The sequence below is a fragment of the Neomonachus schauinslandi genome, chromosome 6 (assembly GCF_002201575.2).
Source record: "Neomonachus schauinslandi chromosome 6, ASM220157v2, whole genome shotgun sequence".
Classification (NCBI taxonomy): domain Eukaryota; kingdom Metazoa; phylum Chordata; class Mammalia; order Carnivora; family Phocidae; genus Neomonachus; species Neomonachus schauinslandi.
Genome location: NC_058408.1, coordinates 142,980,808 through 143,003,243, shown reverse-complemented (window position 1 = coordinate 143,003,243; position 22,436 = coordinate 142,980,808).

Sequence of the window (22,436 nt, the reverse complement as noted above, 5' to 3'; positions counted from 1 at the left end):
TGAGGACCACATGAAATAATTTCATGCAGAACACTGGGACCCATGCCTGACACACAATAAGCACGAGAATGTCAACTCTCATGACTGCGATGATCGCCATTTTACAGACCAAGAAATGGAGGCTTGGAGATGCTTAGCAAGCCACGTGCATGCTTTAAACTGTATCACTCATATTTCCAAAGAAGGTGGTAAAGGAAGGCAGACCAAGATCCGTGTCTGAATATTTTCTTGTAAAGATAAGGAAGAGTTGGTTCATGTCTAAAGACGAGGATCAAATTAGTGGAGACATCTCTGAAAACAGTCTGTTCTAAAACAAGGGTAATTGGATTCTGGCCACAGGTTGCTTTTGCTACCTCCCCTCTCAGACAGCCGGTCGGTAGTTTCTGGCAGCCAAGCCCCGCTGGGGTGGGGGAGAGGGACTCCTTGGTGCAGCCATGTTTGCCCGACTCACCAGTCAGTTTATAGCACCATTTAGATACCCCAGGGAGAGCAGGATTACTAATCACGCTGTCTGCTGATGTAAACTCTATTTGGATACAACAATGTTTTTAAATAACCTCAAATACAATTACCACCCTGAGGCTGGTTGAATGACTAGAGAAATATCATTCAGATAGTTCATTAACTAAGTACAGTGTGTACATAAATAAGCAGCCTATGCAAGGCAGGGGCTGTGGGGATGAGTCACAGGGCTGAGCTCAGGGGCCACAGGGGGGTTCAACGCTCTCTCTGGCGCCAGCATCAGGAGGCATTCCCGACTGACAAAGAGGGACTCCTCCCCTCCTTGCTGTCTCCTTAGCACTTCATGGGAAGGTGCTTGGGAGGCCCAGAAATCCCTCCAGGCCAGGGTGACCCACGGGGCTTCAAAAAGCTCTACTCCTCTCCCTCGTTGCTTGCTGCATTTATAACCCAAGACAGAATCTCAGAGGGCTTGGACCGGGCAGGCAGGTGGCTGGTCACTCATTTCGTTAATGAATCTACGTTGTCTTGAGCGCTGTGTGGAAGAATGTTTGCTGGGGGCCAACAGGGCACCTGCTGCCCCATTGCCTGGGGAGCACCTGCTAATCCTCCAGCTGGAGGAAGCTGAACTCTCACTACACAGGGGAAGGGTGGCCAGCCTGAGGCGGGGCTAGCTGCGCTGCGGTCAGAGGGGGTTTTAAAAATTGTTTCAAGTTGGGGGCACCTGGGTGGCTCAGTCGGTTAAGCGTCTGCCTTCGGCTCAGGTCATGATCCCAGGGTCCTGGGATCGAGTCCCACATCGGGCTCCCTGCTCAGCAGAGAGCCTGCTTCTCCCTCCCCCTTTGCCTGCCTCTCTGCCTACTTGTGCTCTCTATCTCTCTGTCAAATTAATAAATAAAATCTTTTAAAAAAAAAATTGTTTCAAGTTGTGAAAGTGTTTGCCAAGCACCACTTTGGACAAATCACCCTCTGAAACTCGGTTTCCTCAACTGTAAATGGGGGTAAAATTGGTATCTGTCTCAAAGAGTTGTTGGGTCACATGACAGAAAGAATGTGAAGTTTTTAGCATAATGCCTGGCAAAGAACCCAGGGCTCAGTCAACGTGGAGCTAGTATTTGTCATGTCATCCTTTGACCACATGCACAGTTTTACTGATACCCCTCAGTGGAGAGCAGATTCAGATCTCTGCTCCGTTCTCCTGGCACGCTCCTTCTGTCAACATTCAGCCCTCTCAACATTGGCCAGCCTTTCGATGGTGCTAAAGACCAACTATTCAAAATTCTTTTTCTGCCCTTTGAAAATCAGTACCAGCCACACACTAAGCCCCGAACAGCAAAGGTCCCCCAGCAGCAACAGGTTCAAATTGGCAGACCACTCCCTCCTCGCTTTGTTTTGAATAAACATTCTTTTTTTTTTTTTTTTAAGATTTTATTTATTTGACAGAGAGACACAGTGAGAGAGGGAACACAAGCAGAGGGGAGTGGGAGAGGGAGAAGCAGGCTCCCCGCTGAGCAGGGAGACCGATGCGAGGCTCGATCCCAGGACCCCGGGATCATGACCTGAGCCCAAGGCAGACACTCAACGACTGAGCCACCCAGGTGCTCTTGAATAAACATTCTTTATGAGAAATATAATGGAGGCTAGTGGGCTGTACTACCTTATTTTTCTCTTCTCCTCCAAAGTGAATGCCAGACATTTCTGGGGCCAAAGACAGGATTAACATTTCTCAGCCTAGTAAACACACCCATCTGGATTCAGCACAAGGAACATTAGCACTCCAACCATTTCCTGTAATCAGCTTGAACGATCCAGGCCGCAAGCTTGGAAATTAAATTCTAGAAGTGATTTTTCCATCCTGGAAGCTATTTCAATTACAGCTTCTTGCAGATGCACCTCGGATAAGGGGCAAACTTACAAGCCCTGGCATTATGTAATGAGTCTGCCCAGCGGGAACCTTGATACCGCAGAGAGGCCACCTGGAGGCTGGGAGCACCACCACTGGACAGAGCACCATACCTGCTCTGAGCACCCGTGGCATGCCGGGCATCAGGCAAGACTCTGAGCAACCTGGGCCCCAGCTTGAGACTTGCAGTCCAAAGTGGGAGCCACATTTCAATGTCAGTCGGGGAAGCACTGGGGAAGCATTAGCCCAGCTTGAGGTAGAGGATATGCTATCCAAGCTGAATGTCCTGTCAGTCGTGTGAAGGCAGGTGGCCAGGGCTTTTCAGGCAGGTAGAAGAGCAAGCCAAGACCCACAGGTCGACCAGGGGGTATGGGGACGCCTGGGTGGCTCAGTCGTTAAGCGTCTGCCTTCCGCTCAAGTTGTGATCCCAGGGTCCTGGGATTGAGTCCTGCATCGGGCTCCTTGCTCACTGGAGAGCCTGCTTCTCCCTCTGCCTGCCGCTCCCCCTGCTTGTGCTCTCTCTCTCTCTCTCTCTGCCAAATAAATAAAATCTTTTAAAAAAATAAAACAATGAAACGGGGTGTGTGTGCGCGCGTGTGTGCGTGCGACCCCAGGCAGCCCCGTATTCAAGTGGCAGGAGGCTGGCCAGGTCTACCCTTTGCCCACCACCATCATTTTTAACTTAGAAAGTCCTTTAGGACCCGCCCCAGGATCTTGTCTTCAAGATATCAGATTTCTAGAGTGTGAGATTCAGAGCATGATGGGCCCTTTGAGAATCTTGTAGAGGCCAGACACTGGAGTTTCTGAGCATCATCTTCAGAATGCGGTGGGGCGGAGTATTGGAATTAGGGTTTGGTGGGTGGCAGAACAGGGCAATTTGGGAGGTTGTCAGGCAGGTGACAGTAGGGAGATCTGAGAGCTGATGCTACTTTAGCCACATTCCTCCAGTGTGGGGGACTCAGGAGCAGACAGACTGGCTCATGAGGCAGGAGCCTTGCACTTTTTCAATTTTTTTTGTATCCTACACAATTTGGGTGAAGGTGCTTAGGAAGGAGAGCTGAACATATGAGACCTGGCCACCATCAGTTCCCCCATGGGAACCCAGTGTGGGACAGGGAGTCAGACAGACCTACCTTCAAGTCCCAACCTTGCAGTTTCCTGTGGGACTTAAATTACTGAATTTCAGGAAGTGCCAGATTCTTTGCTGTTAAAGTGGGGATAACGGAGCTCTGGGTTGTCGTGGGTGTCGAATGAAGTGTTAGTGGGAGGCACCGTAGTGGGTGTTTAATAATAATGGGTTTTATCCAGGTGGTGCTGGATAAAAGGTTGCAGCTGGTGGCTAATCTTGAATTGTTTAGGCTACTTTGGGGGCAGTGCTACCCTTCAGTCTGGAGGCCTCCCTTAATGTCACCATGGTGAGCAGTGGGGTCAGCTCATCCAGAATCAGAAGGGCCTCCCCCTGCCTTTCCTCATTCCTGGGCTCCTGCTTCTGCAGAACTCTGCTTATGACTCCAGCATAAGTCATATGCAGACTTCTCCCTACAAGGGTGCCAGAAAAAGGGCACGAGCTAGAAGCGACACAATCTGGGTTTTTATTTATTATGGTATTTTATGTATTATGCTGGTGTAATAGAACTTGTTGGGACTGAGAATTTTCACTGGCCCAGTTCCTCATCTGTAAATGAGGGATGATAGTAAGTCCCTTTTTCAGGGTCATTGTGGAGATTAAATGTAGGCATTTGGAAAACGCTTGGTGCAATGGCTGGCTCCGAGCTTCACCTGACATATGTTAGTGACTATTATCCATCACCATTCTACTTCCAGCGATGACTTAGGATCTCCTTCTGGAAGTATTCTATGCTTGCAAGAAAATATATTTACATACTCATGCACACAGAGAGATGTTATACTTATTGTTCTGCAATTTGCTGCTTTCACTTAATAATCTTGGGCATGCTTCCATATGAATGCGTATAGATTTCCCACATCCTTTTTAATCAACCGGGCAGTGTTTCCCTGAATGTGTGTACCATTATTTATATGACCGAAGGAGGAACATTTCAATTATAGAATTACGTATTTGTTTAGAAGTTTTATTTGAAAATACATGCAGAAAACCATTTGAATAATTAAACCTTCTTTTCAACATTTACAGGTTTTATAAACTTGACCCACTTTGCGTATCAACAGTGCTGCTGAGTGACAAAATAGAGCCTCAAATTTAGAGCACCGTGGACCAGACTGGACATGCCTAAAGAAGCAGGTTAAAAGCAGTGCAAGTTACGTTACTTATTCCAGATTAATTTGGAACAGAATACAACATTAAAGGAGGTGTAATAGTTGTTTGTTCAAGCTTTTAACTACAATGTAAAAGGACCAGTGGTTTTACTATTATTTTTCCATTTGGCTTCCTGGCACCTCAAATTCAATCAGTGTCCTGCTGTTCAGAGGTATTTTGAAGTGTGCCAAGTCTTAATTGAAATGGAAGTGCCTGAAACCAGAGTTAATACCATGAGCAACAGGGAGTCGAATTTATGGAGGTAAATTGTGGCTAGCTCTGCATTTCAACTACTTTTGGCTCCTGGGGTCAATTTACATTTTGAGAGTAGCCTGGATGGTTGGGAACTGAGCTGGACTGGGCCAGAGGTGCAGCTCTTGTGATTCTGTTGGGCTTTGGGTTCCCTTGCAGTGTAAGAATTCTGCTACAGGGTCCAGCACCCCAGCTGGACAGCACCCAGCGTGTGAAGTCTACTGAATGCACCAGCACTGTGCTGGGGGCTAGAGATGCAATGGGCCCCAGGATGAGGTGGGTCCTTGTCCTAGTAGATGCTAGATAGAGAGACCGACATAAATAAGCAAGCAAACAAAACAAATAGAGCTTATGATTGGCACCAAGAAGGAAATAAACAGGGATGAAATAGAGTAACTAAGGGAATCCACTTCCCATTAGAGGTGAGGGAGCGGATATATGAGCTGGGATTTGATAGATGACAAGGGCCTGGCCCCAGGAGAGCTGGGAAAGAGGAAGAATAAGGGCAAAGGCCCTGGGGTGGGAAAGAGCTGGCTATGTTTGATGAACTGAGAAAAGTCCAGATGGTTGGATCAGAGTGAGGATAAGAAAGAGAAGAAACTCTACCAGGGCAGCCCATTATCTTGCAGGATCTCACAGACCATAGCCCAGAGTTTAGATTTCATTCCCAATGCTATGCCACAGAAGACTTCAAGCAAAACATGTTGAAGCATGCCCAAGATTATTAAGTGAAAGCAGCAAATTGCTGATTCCTATCTTTTCAAAAAGACCATTTGACTGCGATGTGGAGAATGCACTGAAATGGAGGTCAGTGGAGGAAGGGGAGGCCACTTGCTACGCAGGAGGGGACGGTGGTGGGGGCAGCGGCTACAGCAGTGGGTGGACAGCTCAGTTCTAAATCCCCAGCCCCCAGCTGGTCAGAGTCCGCTGCAGGCTCTGGGAGACAAAGATTCTCCAGGGGTTCCCATCAGTTGGCTCACCAATCATCTCTCGAGATCTTGCCTAGCACCAGACAAATATTTGGTACAATCGGGGTTAAGACCAATGCTGTCTCACTAGGTAGACCCCAAAACCCCCCACGACAAATTAAATTGTAAGGTGCCAGGCCTCAGGCACTGGTGACCATGAGCACTCGAGACAGGGGTGGCAGGGAAGATTTTGCCCACACCACTGACACCTGCCTTCAGGACCTTTGGCAAAAACGTGAACTATATCCTGTCTACGCCACCTTTCTTTTTTCCGGCGAGGAATACCGACTGACCCCATCTCCCACCCTGACAACTATCCAGACCCCATTTGCCCACTTTAGCTACCCCTACACATGTCTGATTTTAAAGCGGTGCTGTAACCCAAATGGCTTCTTAATTTTGGGGGTGTGTGGGAGACAGATTTAAGGTCTGGGGACCTTGCCAGCCCCCCTCGGCTGCGGGTGAACAGAAAGGCCACATTACAGGCTTGGAATGCTGCATAAATTCAGAGAAGGCAAACCTCAGGGCAAGACCTCTTGAGAGACAGGCCAGGGGCTGAGCTCGATTGGAAGCTGGATCTGGGGATGCCTGATGGGGAGCCATCCTACAGTTTAGTGAGGTGTGGCTTTTCTCTCTGGTTGCCTTTAAGACCTTCTCCTTGTCTTTGACAGTTAGCAATTTCACTACATTGTGTTGGGATGTGGATTTCCTTTTATTTGTCATACGTGGTGTATATTGTCGTTCCGATTGTTAAGGGCTAAATTGCATCGCTCCCACAAAGAACATGGTTGAAGTCCTCAGCCCCAGTACCTTAGAATGCGACTGGCTTTGAAGAGAGGATTTTTAAAGAAGTGATTAAGTTATATAAGGTCATTAGGGTGGGCCGTGAAATCCTTAGGAGAGAGGAGATTAGCACACAGGTACACACAGGGAAAGACTATGTGGAAACACAGGGAGAAGCTATCTGTAAGCCAATGAGAGAGGTTCAGAAGAAACCAATCCTGCCAATACCTTGGTCTCGGACTTCTAGCCTCCAGAATTATGAGAGGATAAATTTCTTTAGTATGTGTTACCTATTACACCATGTTTTAAAACGGCATTTTGGCTAGGAGAGGTCAAGAATGCCCAAATTCGATCTTTGGCTTATTACTTCTACCTAGACCTAGTTCCAAAACCGGAGGCCACGACAGGCAGCTGGGAGGCCGAGGGATCCGTGACCGCTCGCTGTAAGCCCAGGTACGGGGAAAGGAGGTAAGCGGGGCTGGCCCCCTGCTGCCCCCGCCTTCCCCCCACCTCGGTTGGTCTGTGCGATCTGCTTACAGGCTCTGAGGTCTAGTATCTACCACCCTGGAGCCCAGACTTGAGTTTCAGGTTTTGCCACTGTGATGGGAGGAAGAGCGGGCTTCACAGAGACCCATCAGCAGCAGCGAGAGTGTCCAGAGAGCAGGAGTGAGTAGACGCCTAGAGCAGGTGTGGAGCTGGTGCAGGTCTGGGAGCCGGGGAGCAGAGTTGGTGCAGGTCTGGGAGCCAGAAGCTCTCCCAGGCGGGAGCAGCCCTGCCCTTTTCTCCTCCTGTTACAATTGTACAGGAAAGGACTCAGGCAAGAGCCACACGGGGATGGGGACAAGGTCCCTTTCACTCAGTTCCTCTGTCACTGGCAAACGTGGCAGACCCCAGAGAAGCTCCTTTTAACCTTGGAGTGGAATCGGGCACCAGGTGGGAGGAGGACAGGAAGGGACTCTGAACTCCGTCTCCAGGAGGACACTCTTCTTCCCATGGGGCAGCCCCAGTTTCATATTTTAATAGTTTAAATGGAGACAGTTCTTGGGGTCTAACGACCGTCACATTGCTTGTTTTCCCTTTCCCTCAAGGAGCCTACAGTCTCCTACGGTGAGGTACTGCTCCAAATCTTGTGACCATGACGGGAATTGTCATCTTTTTCCCCCTCTGGTCAGCCAGCCTCTGGCTGGGTCCTTAGGGACGGAGCTCCCTCTGCTGGCTCAGGAGCTGGAGCCTTCTGGATCTTGAACAGAGCCCTTCCTGCGGTGACATCAACTTCAAATAATTGTCATCCTAATAATCTAGAACAATCTGTTTATTATACAGTACAATTATCTATTGCTGTAGATTAATAATGCTCCTGTGAAGTATAGGAATCAGCCTGGGGCCCTTATTAGCAGTGACCTTTGGCATAGTTCTTAATTTCTCCGAACCTCAGTTTTCTCATCTGTAAAATGGATATAATAGCAGTTGTGTCAGTTGAGGTTCAGTCAGGAAAACAGAAATTACGCTAGTTGAGTTCACAGAGAGAACATGGGGAAACTGTGAAACTGACTTGGAGGGCTGAGAGAACAAAACGGGTATTTTGAGGTCACAGAGAATAGCTACAGGAAGCAACCACCTTCCCTTTGGTGGAGGGAAGAGGCTGGGATTACCAGAACTGCTTCAGGCACCTATTGCTGCTCAACAAACCTCCCCAAAGCTTAGAGACAAGCTCTCACAAGCTCTCGGGGTTGGCTAGGCCGTTCTTTCGCTGGTCTTCCCTAGACTCGTTCATGTTGCAGTCTTCCCATAGGCCTCCCCCTGTCCCCCCACCCCATGCTGCCCCCCCCATGCCCCCTGGCTGTGCCAGGAATGCGGAAAGAAGTTGGAAACTGGAACCATCTGCTGCTCCAGGGGAGTCAGCAAATAGATTTAGGAAGGAACAAGTCTCTCTTCCTTCACCTTCCAAACTCCTTCTGACAAAGGAGAAATGTAGCTTGCAGACTCCCAGCCTGGCATCCCAGACCGCAGGGTAGGACGGTGGGAGCTGAAACTCAGATGGAACACTTCACTGTCTTGCAGGCATGTTGAAGACTGGTTGTGTGTGCACAGTGCTCAGCCCAGGTGAAACGCTCAATAAAGGATAACTATTTGTATGATTGACTTTTTTTTTTAAGATTTTAAGTAATCTTTACACCCAACATGGGGCTCAAACCCACAACCCCGAGATCAAGAGTCACACGTTCCACTGACTGAGCCAACCAGACAGCCCTGTTATTAACTCTTTTTAAATCCTTCTCAAGCACGATGGCACTGAACTCTCACTTATTAGGTACCTCGCCATGGCAAAACATTTGGAGGTAACTGAGGCTTTATTCCATCCCGACATTGTCTTACTGCCCCGTGGCCCTCATCCATTAAGACAGTAACATTTCTCATCTCATGGGGAGAATGTGTCAGGGTCTGGCACAGAAGGCCTAGAAGGTCATAGAAGTTCACAGGGCCTCTGAGCAGATTTTTCAAACATTTAACTAAGACAGCGGCGTTGAAAGCCACACCTTTCCATAGCAAGATTGTTCAGAGAGAAAAGGTTTCTTGAGGTCTCAGAGACCTGGGGCCCAGAGAGCTCAGAGTACAGAACTCATACCAAAGGTGCAGAGAGGAAAGCAAGGTAGGAGATCCCACCCCAAAGGAGAGAATAGCGACCAACTAGCAGAAAAAACCTGAGGGGCTTAACTGGATCTGGCGTGTTGGGCCTGAGAGAGAGTCCCATACTTTGGTTCCTTCCAGGACTTATAAAGGTATACTTAAATTGCTGTGGGAGTGCCAAAAAAGAGGGGAAAGATCTGTGTATTTTGTCTCAAAGAGCAAGGCACAGGCTTATCTATATCCAAGAGGGCACAGACACACACTCAAAGTAGAGAGTTGAAAAGAATTGAATCAGGATCTATTTACAAAAGTGTGGGCAGGACTTAGTAACAGCAACAAGAAGTTGGTACAGGATCCTGGTACTAATAATAGCTGGGAGCTAGTAACTACCACTTTTAGGCCTGATGGAACAAGAGGAAGGACCAATTCCTAGAACCTGATGAGCTGTGTGTTGAGGGCTGCCAGACAAATTACGATTTGGGGGCATAGCCAGCCCATTGCAGCGGCCCAGCAGGTGGGAAGTTTGGGGAATAGCTGCAATCTTTTCTCTTTTCCCTTTCCTGCCAGTACAAGGGTTGCCAGATTACATGAGAAATACTTCTGCTAAAAAAATTATTGTTGCTTATCTGAAATTCAAATTTAATGGGGTGTCCTGTATTTTATCTGGCAAGCCTAGCCAGTACTCCCCTTTGGCTAAACCCAGACAGAAGCCAGAGCCCAGGACATCCTACTGATATAGCACCAAAGATCCCCGTAGGTTTTATCCTGTAGGCAATGGAAGTAACTAAAGATTTTCAGGAAAAGGACAAATATTCTATTAAATCATTCTTTATTTAATATCCATAGCAACACCGTACATGAGAGCATAAAATGCACATTACAAGAAGAGTGAATAAATTGCAATGAGCGCACATGGGAATATTATACAGCAGTGAAAAATCAACTGCAGCCACACGACATGGGTTTTTTATTGTTTTTATCAGTCTCAGTTTATTGGTGTTTTTTTTGTATAAATTTCTTAAATAACAATATTTAAATTAAAAATCAAAGCATATTTACTTTATGTAGGGTACATATCTTAAGTTTAGCGGACATATCATTTTTTTATGACAGTATTTTTTAAGATGACTACTTTTGTACACCCACAGCTAATATAACACGGTATGCTAACTATACTAGAATTAAAATTTAAAACTTAGTAAATAAAAGATAGCAGAATTATTGCAGGATTATTACAGAATTATTCTCACTCTCTATGGATCTTTAATATATTTAAGTTGGCAATTTTGTGTTGCCATATAGTTTCTTTTCAGTAGAATAATTTTCTTTACATGAAAGGTCATAGAAGTTTCATTTTTAGCACATTTTTATGAAGGTGTAATTTAGTCATGTAATTGGCACAAACTCCAGCTATAGAACAAATGAATCACACCCCAAATCTCCCTACATCCTTTTGTAGTCAACTCCTCCACCAGCTCTTCTTGGCCTCTGGCAACCACTTTCCATTCCTACAGCTTTGCCTTTTTCAGAATTTCATACAAATGGAGTCGTACAGGATGTAGCCTTTTGAACTCGGTGTATTTCGTTTAGCGTGATGCATGAGGTTCGTTCCTGTTGTTGCCTGCCTAGCTAATTCTTCTTCCTTGCTAAGCATTATTCCTTTGCATGGATGATGTACCAGTTTTGTGTATCCATTCAGAAGTTTAAGGACATTTGGGATGCGTATCTGTCAGGGCTTTCCAGAGCAATAAGTTCTGTGGGATATATATATACACATATACACATATACAAGCATACATACATCTATATCTTTCTATATCTCTAACACCTGTATCAATACCTTTATCTATCTATCAAGAGAAAGAATTCATTTTAAGGAATTAGCTCATGTGATTAGAGGGGGAGGAATGCTGGGAAGTCCAAAATCTGTAGAGTTGACCAGCAGGCTGGGGACTCAGGCAGGAGTTCTAGGTTACAGCTTCAAGGCAGAAGCGCTTCTTTAGGAAACCTCAGTTTTTGCTCTTTTTTTTTTTTTTTTTTTTTTTTTTTTTTTTTTAAAGATTTTATTTATTTATTTGACAGAGAGAGAGATAGCTAGAGCAGGAACACAAGCAGGGGGAGTGGGAGAGGAAGAGGCAGGCTTCCTGCCGAGCAGGGAGCCCGATGTGGGACTCGATCCCAGGACCCCAGGATCATGACCTGAGCCGAAGGCAGACGCTTAACGACTGAGCCACCCAGGCGCCCCCAGTTTTTGCTCTTAAGACCTTCAACTAATTTGATAAGGCTCACCCATGTTACTGAGGGTAACCATTACTTAAAGCCAACTGACCGTAGATGTTAATCACAACTGCCAAATACCCCCACAGCAACACCTGGGCTAATGTTTGACCAGACAGCTGGTTACCATAGTCTAGTCAAATTGACACGTAAAATTAACTATTACAAGATATTTCTCGTTTTTGGTGAACGTGAATAAAGCTGCTGTAAACACTCCTGTACGGGTTTTGTGTGGATAAGTTTTCTTTTCAATTGGGTAACTAACTTGGAGTAGGATAGATAGATCATAGAGTAAGTATATGTTTAATTGTATAAGTAACTACCAAACTGTTTTCCAAAGTGGTTATACCATTTTGCATTTCCACCAGCAACATACGAGCTAGCTGCCCACTTGGAATTGTCAGATCTTTTTTAAAATTTTAGCCAAGGTAAAAAGTTATGAAGGAGTGAAAAAAGCAAGAGTGCATATAGCCTTACATACTTGTCCATAGTTATAAGAAGGAAAACCAAATGATATATAAACACACATACACATGCATTACAATTCTAATTTAGAAAGTAAAATAATGGTAAACTCCAACTTAAGGATAGGACTTAACGTCTGTGGGGAGAAGGTAGAGGAATGAGAAATAAAAGAACCCTATAAGTGCTTATGTTATTATCAGTGTAATGGTTCCCAGCTGATGAGATCATGGTTGTTCATTATTTCTTTATTCAGAGACAGAGAGAGAGAGAGAGAGTGAGAGCACGCCTGCACGCAAGCAGGGGTGGAGGGAGGGGCAGAGGGAGAGGGAGAGAGAGAATCTGAAGCAGGATCCATGCCACGTGGATCTCATGACCCTGAGATCACGACCTGAGTCGAAATCAAGAGTCAGACGCTTCGCTGACTGAGCCACCTAGGCGCCCCAGTTGTTCATTATTTCATTAAAACATGAATAAATTTAAAAAGGGCCACACATGGACCAATGATGACAGTGTGTTGAAAACCAAGGATTGTATTAACAAGATTGATAAACCCCTGGCCAGACTTATCAAAAAGAAAAGAGAAATGACCCAAATCGACAAAATCATGAATGAAAGAGGAGAGATCACAACCAACACCAAAGAAATACAAACAATTATAAGAACATATTATGAGCAACTCTATGCCAGCAAATTAGATAAACTGGAAGAAATGGATGCATTGCTAGAGATGTATCAACTACCAAAACTGAACCAGGAAGAAATAGGAAACCTGAACAGACCTATAACCACTAAGGAAATTGAAGCAGTCATCAAAAATCTCCCAAAAAACAAAAGCCCAGGGCCAGATGGCTTCCCAGGGGAATTCTACCAAACATTTCAAGAAGAATTAATACCTATTCTTCTGAAACTGTTCCAAAAAATAGAAATGGAAGGAAAACTTCCAAACTCATTTTATGAGGCCACCATTACCTTGATCCCAAAACCAGATAAAGACCCCATTAAAAAGGAGAACTACAGACCAATATCCCTGATGAACATGGATGCAAAAATTCTCACCAAAATACTAGCCAATAGGATCCAACAGTACATTAAAAGGATTATTCACCACGACCAAATGGGATTTATACCTGGGCTGCAAGGTTGGTTCAACATCTGCAAATCAATCAACGTGATACAATACATTAACAAAAGAAAGAACAAGAATCATATGATCCTCTCAATAGATGCAGAAAAAGCATTTGACAAAGTACAGCATCCTTTCTTGATCAAAACTCTTCAGAGTATAGGCATAGAGGGTACATACCTCAATATCATAAAAGCCATCTATGAAAAACCTACAGCGAGTATCATTCTCAATGGGGAAAAACTGAGAGCTTTCCCCCTAAGGTCAGGAACGTGGCAGGGATGTCCACTATCACCACTGCTATTCAACATAGTATTAGAAGTCCTAGCCACAGCAATCAGACAACAAAAGGAAATAAAAGGCATCCAAATCGGCAAAGAAGAAGTCAAACTCTCACTCTTTGCAGATGATATGATACTTTATGTGGAAAACCCCAAAGACTCCACCCCAAAACTGCTAGAACTCATACAGGAATTCAGTAAAGTGGCAGGATATAAAATCAATGCACAGAAGTCAGTGGCATTCCTATACACCAACAACAAGACAGAAGAAAGAGAAATTAAGGAGTCGATCCCATTTACAATTGCACCCAAAACCATAAGATACCTAGGCATAAATCTAACCAAAGAGGCAAAGGATCTGTACTCAGAAAACTATAAAATACTCATGAAAGAAATTGAGGAAGACACAAAGAAATGGAAAAACGTTCCATGCTCATGGATTGGAAGAACAAATATGGTGAAGATGTCAATGCTACCTAGAGCAATCTACACATTCAATGCAATCCCCATCAAAATACCATCCACTTTTTTCAAAGAAATGGAACAAATAATCCTAAAATTTGTATGGAACCAGAAAAGACCCCGAATAGCCAGAAGAATGTTGAAAAAGAAAAGCAAAGCTGGTGGCATCACAATTACGGACTCCCAGCTCTATTACAAAGCTGTCATCATCAAGACAGTATGGTACTGGCACAAAAACAGACACATAGATCAATGGAACAGAATAGAGAGCCCAGAAATGGACCCTCAACTCTATGGTCAACTAATCTTCGACAAAGCAGGAAAGAATGTCCAACGGAAAAAAGACAATCTCTTCAACAAATGGTGTTGGGAAAATTGGATAGCCACATGCAGAAGAATGAAACTGGACCATTTCCTTACACCACACACAAAAATAGACTCCAAATGGTTGAAAGACCTCAATGTGAGACAAGAGTCCATCAAAATCCTAAAGGAGAATACAGGCAGCAACCTCTTCGACCTCAGCCGCAGCAACTTCTTCCTAGAAACATCGCCAAAGGCAAGGGAAGCAAGGGCAAAAATGAACTATTGGGACTTCATCAAGATAAAAAGCTTCTGCAAAGCAAAGGAAACAGTCAACAAAACCAAAAGACAATCAACGGAATGGGAGAAGATATTTGCAAATGACATATCAGATAAAGGGCTAGTATCCAAAATCTATAAAGAACTTATCAAACTCAACCCCCAAAGAACAAAGAATCCAATCAAGAAATGGGCAGAAGACATGAACAGACATTTTTCCAAAGAAGACATCCAAATGGCCAACAGACACATGAAAAAGTGCTCAATATCACTCGGCATCAGGGAAATCCAAATCAAAACCTCAATGAGATACCACCTCACACCAGTCAGAATGGCTAAAATTAACAAGTCAGGAAATGACAGATGTTGGCGGGGATGTGGAGAAAGGGGAACCCTCCTATACTGTTGGTGGGAATGCAAGCTGGTGCAGCCACTCTGGAAAACAGTATGGAGATTCCTCAAAAAGTTGAAAATAGAGCTACCATATGATCCAGCAATTGCACTACTGGGTATTTACCCCAAAGATACAAAAGTAGGGATCCGAAAGGGTACGTGCACCCCGATGTTTATAGCAGCAATCTCCACAATAGCCAAACTGTGGAAAGAGCCAAGATGTCCATCGACAGATGAATGGATAAAGAAGATGTGGTATATATATATATATACAATGGAATATTATGCAGCCATCAAAAGGAATGAGATCTTGCCATTTGCAACGACGTGGATGGAATTGGAGGGTATTATGCTGAGCGAAATAAGTCAAACAGAGAAAGACATGTATCATATGACCTCACTGACATGAGGAATTCTTAATCTCAGGAAACAAACTGAGGGTTGCTGGAGTGGGGGGTGGGGTGGGAGGGATGGGGTGACTGGGTGATACACACTGGGGAGGGTATGTGCTCTGGTAAGCGCTGTGAATTGTGCAAGACTGCTGAATCTCAGATCTGTACCTCTGAAACAAATAATGCAATATATGTTAAGGAAAAAAAAAAAGAAGAAGATAGCAGGAGGGGAAGAATGAAGGGGGGAAATCGGAGGGGTAGACGAACCATGAGAGACAATGGACTCTGAAAAACAAACCGAGAGTTCTAGAGGGGAGGGGGGTGGGAGGATGGGTTAGCCTGGTGGTGGGTACTGAGGAGGATATGTTCTGCATGGAGCACTGGGTGTTATGCACAAACAATGAATCATGGAACACTACATCTAAAACTAATGATGTAATGTATGGGGATTAACATAACAATAAAAAAATTAAAAAAAAAAAGAAAACCAAGGATTGTGATAAATCCAATTCTGTACACTTGAAGTCTCATTAAAAAAAAAAAAAAAGGAAAAGAAAGACTAGTGGCAAAATGGGTAGTGTATTAGAAGTGGGAGAGAGTAATGGCATGAAGGACCAGGAAGGCAAGGTATTCCTATAATCAGTGGAAATTATAGACCAAAGGTGGGGGGGTAGATTTAAATGATAAGTTAGAGGGGAAATGGAATGGACAGGGACTCTGGGATCAAAGGAATATAGGGAGTAAGAGAGATGGTAAAGTACATGGTTGATGTTTCTGGCTTGCAGGAATGATGTCATTCATCAAGATAGATGCAAGAGCGGAATTTTGAGGGGGGTGAAGAGATTATTCAGAATTCAAGTAGAGAGCTCAGGAAATGGAGAGAGAAAGACTTGGGAATAATTTGTATATAAAAATTATTTTTTATTCAGCGCCCTGTCTCAGACCCTGGGCCAAATGTTTTACATGCATTATTCCATTGACATTTTACAGCAATCCTGTGGTGCTATTTTATACATATTTGACAGAGGAGAAATGGAGGTACCAAAGGAACACTGAGCGGATTTAAGGGCCCAGGGGAGATCAGAAACATTAAATTTGTAATGGCGTCCATTCGCAAGGTTATCCACTTTTTCTCTGGCAATCCTTGACAGCCAGTGAAAAGGAGCAACCTTAGAAGAATCTAAGGTTAGGAATTTGGGGTGAAGGACAAAGGGGTGAGGAATTAAGGCAGTGTCCTGACTGATGACTGTGTTGAGTAGGACCCTGGTCTCACTGACTCTGAGACCAGGGAGTCCAAGCACGACGCAGGGGAGCACATCAAGACCTCTGGAGGACTTAACAGATTCCTGGTCGTCAAAGTCAGACCACAGATTTGAGGACGTCTTCCTTTTCATGTAGATCAGAGGCTTGTCATTTCTCTAAATTGATTCTAGATGATTTTGCACACTGCAGCCTCTGATAACAGTGGTGGCTGAGATTGCTATGGGCTCTACTTTTATTTTTTTTTAAAGATTTTATTTATTTATTTGATAGAGAGAGAGCACAAGCAGGGGGAGCGGCAGGCAGAGGGAGAGGGAGAAGCAGGCTCCCCACTGAGCAGGGAGCCCGACGTAGGGCTTGATCCCAGGACCCCAGGATCATGACCTGAACCGAAGGCAGACGTTCAACTGACTGAGCCACCCAGGCGCCCCTACACAACTTTCTTTTTAAGAAGTTGGTAAATGTCTTATCTTCTGTTCATTGGGTTTTCTGTGTACTTATTATTAACATATCCCAAAATACTCCCTCAGTTGTTTGCTCTCCTTTCAATAAGATCAAACAAATTAGGTGTTCATTACATTTCATCCTCTCGAAGAAATCTCTCTCAGAGCCTTTTAAAAGATTGTGGTAAAATACACAACATAAAATTCACCATTTGAACCATTTTTAAGTATACCGTTTAGTGGCATGAAATGCAGTCACGTCATGGTGCAACCATCATTGCCCTCTGTCCCCAGAGCTTTTTCATCATCCCATTAAACGGCAACTCCCATTCCCCTCCTCCCCACCCTGGCAACCACCATTTTACTTTCTGTCTCTCTGAATGTAAATGGAATCATACAATATTTGTTCTTTGTGACTGGCTTATTCTACTTAGGATGATGTCTTCAAGGTTCCTCCACATTGTAGCATGTGTGAGAAATTCCTTCCTTTTTGGGGTGCCTGGGTGGCTCAGTTGGTTGGGCGTCTGCCTTCAGCTCAGGTCATGATCCCAGAGTCCCAGGATCAAGCCCTACATCGGGCTCCCTGCTCGATGGGGAGTCTGCTCCTCCCTCTCCCTCTGCTCCTCCCCCCCAGCTTGCTCTCTCTCTCTCTCTTTCAAAAAAATAAATAAAATCTTTAAAAAAAAGGACAAAGAAAAAGAAATTCCTTTTTAAGGCCAAATAACGTTCCATTGTATGCAGATACCACATTTAGTTTATCCATCCATCCATCCATCCATCAATGGACATTTGCTTTCACCTTTTGGCTATCGTGATTAATGCTATGAACATGGGTGTGCAAATATCTCTCCAAGACCCTGATTTCAATTCCTTCGGATATGTATTCAAAAGTGGATTTGCTGGATCATATGGCAGTTCTATTTTTAATTTTGAAGAACCGCCATACTTTTTACACAACAGCACTTGCACTGCTCAACATTCCCATCAACAGTGCACAGGGGTTGTCTACATTGCTGTCAATTCTTGTTATTTTCTATTTTTGTTTTCTGATAGTAGCCATCCTAAGGGGTTTCAGATAGAAGCTTTTCCTTTTGATTATTCTTTATCAATTTTTTTTTGATAGTTCCTCCTCCTCTGACTTCTCTTGATAAGTTAGTGTCTTCCCATGCTCTCAGCCCTCTTATCTTCTCCACCCTCCCCAGGTGATGCTTTCTCCCATACTGAGACGATGAGATGACAATGACACTTGCAGACTGATTCCTCCCAAAGCCAGTCTGGGCCTCTGCATGAGCTCCAGATGTCTATATCCATGTGTACGTTGAGCAGCTTTAAATACGTGCCCCATGAGCAGATGCAAAACCAAACTAACTTTCCCTGAAACCTGTTCTTCCTCCTGTATTTCCTGACTCAGTGAAGGGCTCCACAATCTGGGCAGATAGCCAAGGCATTAACATGGGGATTATCTCAGTTTTCCCTGCCTCCCACCCTTCTGCCTCCCTATTATCTTGTATCCATAACCTTCTGTCTTTTCTCATTGTTGCTGTCTAAATCCACTCATCTATACCGTCTTATCTCTTGCCTGGACTATGGAAATTACATCCCAGGAGCTCTCTTAGCCTGAAATCTCTCATCCCTATAATAACCCACACATCTGCTTGAGTTCTTCTGCTGCAGCACAGATCTGACTCCTCTGCTTAAAAGCTCTGAATACATATGAAGGAGTAAAGGATCAAGAGCAACAAGGACAGTTCTAAAGAAGTGACTAAGCCCACCAGCATTAGAACGTATTCGGAGGATCTCTTTTTGTAAATGGCACAGGCATAGAGAAGTTGGCCAGTGGAATAACAGAGCTCAGGAACGAAGCCGTGCAAACAGGAACCTCTGGTGGCCAAGAAGGTGCCCGGCTTAGACCTCCCTGCAAGAGAAGCTGCTGCAAGGAGTGTAGTTAGTGCATAGCTTCCAGGTCTTCTCCAGGACAGAAGACAGCAACTTCACGTCCAGTGCGGCATTCACGCAGACGCCATGCTGTCTCCCAGGGCTGCTTTCAGCCTGTCACTGAGATGGCGGAATTCTTGGAGCTGGGCCATTTCTGCTCGGAACAGTATTTTTCTAAGGGTCACTCTTCACCCTGGGACGCCCTGCTTGCCTAGCCAAGACTTTCTTTGAGTCATACAATGTCTGAGGCAATTGCTAGCCAATCCTTCCTTCCTTCTCTCCTTTGACAAGTGTCCAACCTCTGTTGTGGGAGTCCTGGCCTATTCCAGGACTCTCCTCCTTCCATTCGTCACAAGTTTCCCTCGGTGCATCTCTTGCATATCTAATCCCATTTTGGTGTCTCCTTAGAGGACCCAAACTACACAGAGGGAGCATGTCCCATGAACTGGGGGCAGGGGAGAGCTATTCAGTAATTGGAGTTAAAAAATAATTGTTATCTGGGTGCCCGGGTGGCTCGGTTGGTTAAGCGTCTGCCTTCTGCTCAGGTCATGATCTCAGGGTCCTGGGATGGAGCCCCATGTCGTCAGGCTCCCTGCTTGGCAGGGAGTCTGCTTCTCCCTCTGCCCCTCCCCCAACTTGTGCTAATAAATAAAATCTTTAAAAAAAATAATGGTTATCCATATGGAAAAACGTGAAATTGGATCCCTACTCTACATGTATATAAAATTCCAGGTGGATTAATGACTTAAATGTCAAATACGAAGTTTAAAAAATTTTAGTAGACTCCATGGATGAGCTTCTCTGAAGTCTATAATTTAGGCTTAAGGTGGGGAAATATTTCTTAAATACGACACACACATACACACGATAGATTTGACCATTTTAAAGGCATTTATAAAGAGAAAAAAACAGTTTACAAACTGGAAGAATTTAGTTTAGAAGAATCAGTTTACAAACTGATATTTGCAATATCAGTAAGCGAGAAAAAATTAGCATGAGAATTCATAAAAGTCAAGGAGAAAAGCACATATAACCTCATAGAAAAACAGGCAAAAGATATCAACAGGCATTATTCAGAAGAGGAAACACATATGGCTAATAAAATATAGAGAGATGTTCAGTCTTAAGTGATTAGGTAAATGCAAATTAAGACCACACTGAGCTCACACTTAGACTGAAAGAAATGTAAAAAGTCTGACAAAAGCAAGTGTTGAAGAAGACATGGATCCAGTCATAAGACCTCCTACAGAATGCTACTGGGAGTGTAAATCAGTGTACCTACTTTGGAAAAAATATTTGACATTATCTTTTAAAATTGAATATTCACATTCCCTGTAACCCAACAATTCTACTTTAGGTATAAACCCAAACAGACCAAAGAAAGCTATCTATATTATAGGAGACACGCACAAGTATGTTCATAGTAGCACTGTTCATAATAGTAAAAACCCAGAAGTAACCCAAATGTCCATCAATGAGAAATCAAAGTGTGGTATATTCACATACTGGAAATCATACAATAGTGAACATGAATAAGCCAAACACATAAAATATGGCTGAATCTTACATTAGGCGAAAAAAATCTCACAAGGATACAAAAGCACATTTTTTCCTTTGTAACAGACTTTATTTTTTTTCAAGATTTTATTTATTTGAGAGACAGAGAGAGCACAAGCGGGGGGAGAGGCAGAGGGAGAGGGAGAAGCAGACTCCCTGCTGAGCAGGGAGCCCGATGCTGGGCTCGATCCCAGGACCCTGGGATCAGGACCTGAGCCTAAGGCAGACGCTTAATCGACTGAGCCACCCAGGCGCCCCCAGACTTTATTTTTTTAGAGCAGTTTTAGGTTTACAGAAAAACTGTGCCTAAAGTACAAAGTTCCAGTACACCCTCTTCCCCACCACAGCATACAGTTTCCGTAATATTACTGTCTTGCATTTATGTGGTATGTTTGTTGCAACTGATGAACCAATATTGATACATTATTATTTACTAAAGTCCCCACAGTTTACATTAGGATTCACTCTTTGAGCTGTACAGTTCTATGGGATCCACAAAACAGTATCATACAGAATAGTTACACCACAGTAAAAATGCTCTGTCCTCCACCCGTTCCTCTTCCCTCCACTGCCCCTGACAACCATACATCTTTTTAGTCTCCACCGTTACACATTTTCCAGAATGGCACATAGTTGGAATCACACAGTACGTGGCCCTTTCAGACTGGTTTCTTTCACTTAGGAATATGCATTTAAGATTCTTCCATGGGCTTTTTTGGCTTGATAGCTTTTTTTTTTTTTCCACTGAATAATATTCCATTATCTGAATATATCACAGTTTATCCATTCACTTATTGGAAGACATCTTAGTTGCTTCCAATTTTTTGCAATTATGAATAAAACTGCAGTAAATATTCATGTGCAGGTTTTTGTGTGGACTTAAGTTTTCAACTTATTTGGGTAAATACCTAGGAGCTAGGTTTAGCTTTGTAAAAAACTACCAAAATGTATTCCAAGGTGGTTGTACCATTTTGCACCCCCACCAGCAATGAATGAGAGTGCCTGTAGCCTTACATCCTTGCCCGCATTTGGTGGTGTCAGTGTTCTGGAGTTTAGCCATTCTAATAGGTGTGTAGTGGGCATATTCTCTTTCTTTTGGGGGGGAGCATACTCTTTTTTACTATATTAAAAACAATTAAAAATACGTTGCATACACACTTCATATATATATATATGTAGTTGTATTCTGTATAAATACGTATATGGAATAAAAATTCGTAAAAAGGAGAACAAGAATTGGTGAAGATTTGTGATTATATTCACCCCATGTGAGGGGAGGCAAGAGGATCACTTAGTATGGGGCTGGGGGAGGCAAACCATACATTTGGTTGTAAATTGTCATTATAACTTTTTTTTAGGGTAGAGAGTTCACAGCTATTATTACATTGAAAGCAACTAAATTAATAAAGGTGGGTTGTGCGTGGTTGGCTGAATAATGGCCTAGCAAAGATGTCCATGTTCTAATCCCCAGAATCGGTAAATGTGTTACGGGGGGGAAAGGGACTTTGCTGATGTGATTAAAGGTGTTGAGTTGGGGAGATTATCCTTGGCCCAGTGTAAACACAAAGGGTCCTTGTAGGTGAGAGGGAGGCAGGAAGATCAGTCAGAAAGGGGGGTCAGGATAGAAGCAGAGGTCAGAGAGGAAAGAAGTTGCTATGCTGTTTCTGAAGATGGTGGGTAAGGCCAAAAGTCAAAGAATGCTGGCAGCCTCTAGAAGCTGGAAAAGGCAAGGAACCCATTCCTCCCCTAGACTTCAGCAAGAACCAGCCTGCCAATACCTTGATGTTGGCCTAGTGAAACTGATTTTTGACTTCTGACCTCCAGAATTGTAGGATAATAAATTCCTACTATTTTAAGGCACTAAGCTTGTTACAGCAGTAAGAGGTAACTAATACAGTGGGCTAGGCATGGATCAATGATTGATTGGATTATGACAAACCCAGTTCTATACCTAAGTCCAATAAAAGCAAACACCCTTGAGTAACTCCTCACTGC